The sequence below is a fragment of the Simochromis diagramma genome, unplaced genomic scaffold, assembly GCF_900408965.1.
Source record: "Simochromis diagramma unplaced genomic scaffold, fSimDia1.1 OVJJ01000061.1, whole genome shotgun sequence".
NCBI classification, from domain to species: domain Eukaryota; kingdom Metazoa; phylum Chordata; class Actinopteri; order Cichliformes; family Cichlidae; genus Simochromis; species Simochromis diagramma.
The window spans coordinates 2,722,130-2,726,471 of NW_024386945.1; the positions used below are offsets into that span (position 1 = coordinate 2,722,130).

General features: G+C 39.4%; 1 long non-coding RNA gene across 1 annotated transcript; it reads left to right on the plus strand.

Annotated features, from left to right (window-relative positions):
- Positions 1-426: 426 nt before the first annotated feature.
- Positions 427-2,448, plus strand: LOC120737340. Its single transcript, XR_005696732.1, has 2 exons — positions 427-841; positions 1,144-2,448. It is a non-coding gene; the product is annotated as an uncharacterized LOC120737340 (long non-coding RNA).
- The last annotated feature ends 1,894 nt before the right edge of the window (positions 2,449-4,342 follow it).

Here is a 4,342-nt window from a genome sequence, read left to right on the forward strand (position 1 = left end):
CGGCGGTGGGTGTGGATAATTTTGCCGAAAAAAACGGCGGATGAGTTGCGCGCGAATGAGTAAACTTTAAGTAAGTACTGAATATTATGTCACTTATTTATGTGCAAATGTTTAATAACGAAGAACATTAAAACATTACTGTTGGCCACATGTCGGCAAAGTTATGTGACATTAGTGACGTTTGTACTAACTTGGTTTTAAAGCCTTTACTTTAAAATATACGCCGTTCAATAGCTGAGCTTAATCTTACAGAGAATGATCAAAGCTCATGTAGAAACAAACAAACAAATGAACAAACGATTTTCTCCTTCATTTCTGTCAAACAATGCTGTATGAAACGTTTCCAGCTGTTAGTATCATGGTTGCTAGGCAACCTGGGCAGCGCATGGAGGCTAGACTGTCCCATTTCACAAGCGTCGCACTTCCGGCCTTACCGGTCTTTGAGTACGCGGCCCTTGTGGACCGTTAAGGCTACAGACCCTGAATTGGGATACAGCCCATGTATCTCACATGGTATGGCCGCGGATTGGGCATAGCTTCCTGGATCACAGCAGGACACTCACCTGATACATGGATGTCTCTGTTCCTTTGGCTTCTCTCACTATGCAGCAAATTACCCTCTATTTGTGTGTGACATCTTTTAAGATACTACTGCGTAACTTGCTTCTTGTTTTCAGTAGCAAACTTGCGGAGGGTGTTGCATAAGAGGAGGTTTCGGTTCTGGTAGCCGCATCCATCTCTTCACAGGATGTATTCTTTATATGAGGAGTTTTCTTCAAGAAAACGTACAATGCATGAAGCAAACTTACTGGCAGAGAGGCCAATAACTCAAATGGCAAAGGTAAATTGTTGCATCACATGATGCCTTGTCATAGATGGTAAAGTTATGTGCGCTTAGTTTTGTTTTATAAAAAACAAAAGGCAAAAGCTTGAAGGTTGTGGCAGAGCAGGGAGACCCTGTAGGTCAATACATGTAACCACTTGGCTTTTTTATTGTCAGTTTCCTTCATAGCCTACACAATCTTTTTTCATGCGTCATTCGTCCCACATGGCAGCACTGTTGTTCCCTGCTTTAAATGCACAACAAGTATACTAGGGACAGATTTAAGTCTTTTAATATTTTTTGAACACTTGCATTGACAGAGACTGGATTCCACACTGGATTTAATGGTTTGCAGAGGAGTGTGTGAAGGTACAGTGACCTACAGAGATGCTCCAGAAGAAAGGTCTTGAGGAAGTCCTGCTGTTCTGTCTAACTCCTCACCTTTGCTTTCTGCGTCTTCTCTGGAATTTTCCCTCTTCTTCCTACCCACTTCAAAAAAACACCACTGCTTAATGCCAAAGATCAACGGGAGTATTTGCTGGCAAACTGATTCTTCTACCGTCCACCACAAGGTGGCAAAAAAACTGATGTTGACCTCCTGGGTTCAGTTGCTTCTGTTCATCACTGGTTCACACTGCTCTCCTACACCAGCGGTTTAACAAAGTGTTTCCTTTCAGTCCAGTTTGTCCCCAAAATACTAGTATAAGACCGGCCTCTCATTCAGATTTTTTTCTGGACATTCATCCAGGTCCTTGGATTTGCCCTCTTTCTTGGCCTTCCCTGACAAGCCACACTGTATTAACCTACATCAACATATTCACCTAGAACAATGGCAGCAGAAGATTCATACTCATTACTTTCAAGTAAATAAAAAAAGATTGCAGAACATAGGATTTGATTTAGTATTTTACCCAACGTCAACATAGTTGAGCACTGCTTTAGTCTGCATAAATTATTTCTTCTTAAACTTTGTTAGTACTGTTTGTTCTTTGTGTTCTCTTTTCTGACATCGCAACAAGATGAGTAATAAAAACATAGCTTCATGGTTTAACATAGATTATTGATTGGACCTAGACCTGTGAAGCACTTTGAATTGCATTTTTTTTTTAAAGCAAAGGCTCTATAAATCTACTACATTTATTTTCATTAGTTATTTGAGTTCTTACACCTGAGAGTAGACACAGCAGAATGAGCACATTACATTTATAAAAAGTCAAAAGTGGCGATACATGTTTTTTGATGGACAGCAATGCTATGTTGGCACATCCAGCTGGTAAGTTCAGTGAGTAGCTACTTTTTAACTTTAAGATGTTCCTGTAACTTTTTTCGTACAGTTTCCCCGTGTGGGCTCTATGAAGATTAATTTGTTTTTAAATTATTTTATTATCAGGCACAAAGAGGTAGATTAACTGGATCTTTTACCTCCAGTACCAAGGCATTAATGTATAATATTTCTGCAGACATTAGGCTTGAATGTTGCTGTCTCTTCATTGTTGGCCATTCCTCTCTGAAAATTATGCTTGAAAAAACTGATCATCAAGTTGTAGAGTCAAGTGAAGAATGTCCATATGTTGAGCTGATGGTGAACAGCAGCAGTAGCTGTGTCTGTCGGACTGTTTCCGGAGAGAACAAAAAAAAAAGAATAGGCTGTTTATTGCGTTTTTAACTTTGAGTTTGCAGTTTGGCCCTAAGGCCACAGCAGGGGGCATCCTAACCCAACAATATCACATTTACTTTCCAGTCCATTCTTAACTCTAGTTTGGAAAAGCACCTCATGCAAGTCACTTGAAGAATGTTATGTTTCTGTATACACCTACTTTATAGTGGGTAGCTGAGAAGTGTTTTGAGGCTAAAATGAGGTATTTTTTATTAGCCTAATAAATTAGACCTAAAATGTGGGGTTATTGTGTAGTTTGTCTGGTGTAGTGATTTTGTAAACTCGTAACTGGTTTTGTAAATAATTGTTCTACTGCAATCAACTGTGCTCAGGCTTACCACAGTTTACTAAAGGGTGATATGTGCCTTCTGGATTGTTGCATCACTGGAAACAAGAGGCAATGTTTTCCAGATTCTTTCCTACAGCAGATGTTGGTAATAGACAACAATATCACAGAGAGATTTGCAGGAAACAGATGGAATATCAATTCAAGTTTCCGTTGTTACATGTTGTCTTGGTTTCTATGGAGACAAAATGTGAAATATCACCTTTTCAGTTTGAATTCGTTACTTTCAAAATGCACCACAGAAAAATCCTCAGAAAAATCTGTTGCAAACTATCGTATGACCAGAAATGACTTAACAAGAGTTTAAATAAAGGAATAATCTAATCCCATTTATGAAAATAAGATGTAGTTTGAGATTTAAATAGTGTCCTAGTATTACTGACTTTTAAAAAAGAACCAATAAAAACTGCATTTAAAACCATAATGTACACAATGACAATCTGGTCAATCCCTTATGTGTGCACATTAGTCAGGGAAACCCCATATTTGTCTTCAAAAGAACATCTGCCTTTAATGTGGATCCCAGCTTTGAAACTGCAAATTACATTTCCCAATGCATGTTTTTTTAAACTATGTTCAAGTATCTTAGGTTTCTTTCCTGTTGCTGTGGATTGCTGTGGCCCTTTCACCACTTCTAAAATGCCAGTAAAAAAGCGGCTCACATTTCTTTAACTTCCTCCTGTCATGTTTAGACACCCATTCACATCCTTCCTAACTGCATTTGGTACTTCAACAGTAAGTTGTTGTTTGACTGTCAGGCAACGGTTGGTACGCTCTGTATTTCAAAATGTCACAACTGTAACAGCTGTAATAATTACGGTGGTTAGCACGGTTGCCTCACAGCATAAAGGTTCTGAGTTCAATTCCACCATCAGTCATTCTATGTGGAGTTTACATGTTCTCCCTGTGTTTGCATGCTCTGGTACTCTGGCTTCCTCCCACAGTCCAAATACATGCTGTTCGTGGAGATAGGTTAACTGGAAACTCTAAATTGCGGGAATGTGAGTGCGAGTCTGTGTCTATGTGTTAGACTGGCAACCTGTCCAGGGTGTACCCTGCCTCTCGCCCTGAGACAGCTGGGATAGGCTACAGCCCCCCACCCTGAAAAAGGATAAGCAAAAGAGATGGATAATAGTTGTAATTGTATATGTAGAGAAGTAAAAATTGCATTTTTTTTCTCTCTTTGTCAGGTAAATCTGTTCAGTGACTTGTATACACAGATATCCAATCAACCAATCTCATGTGAGCAACTCACAGCATTTAGGCTTACTGACATGTTAAAGATTGTTGTTGCTTGACAGGTTTCTCTGAGTATTTCATGAATTTGATCAGTGGTCTTTGATCAGTGGTTGTTGATCAATGGTCATGAGAATTTGCATAATCATGATGACGGAACTGACCTCCCAGCCCATTGTTCATTCAATGGGCTGGTTTCAGTCATTATGCAAATGTACTGTTTACAAGATTGGGGAAACCTGCAGTCAGCTGAGACTGAAGAAGTCACTTGGATGAGTGA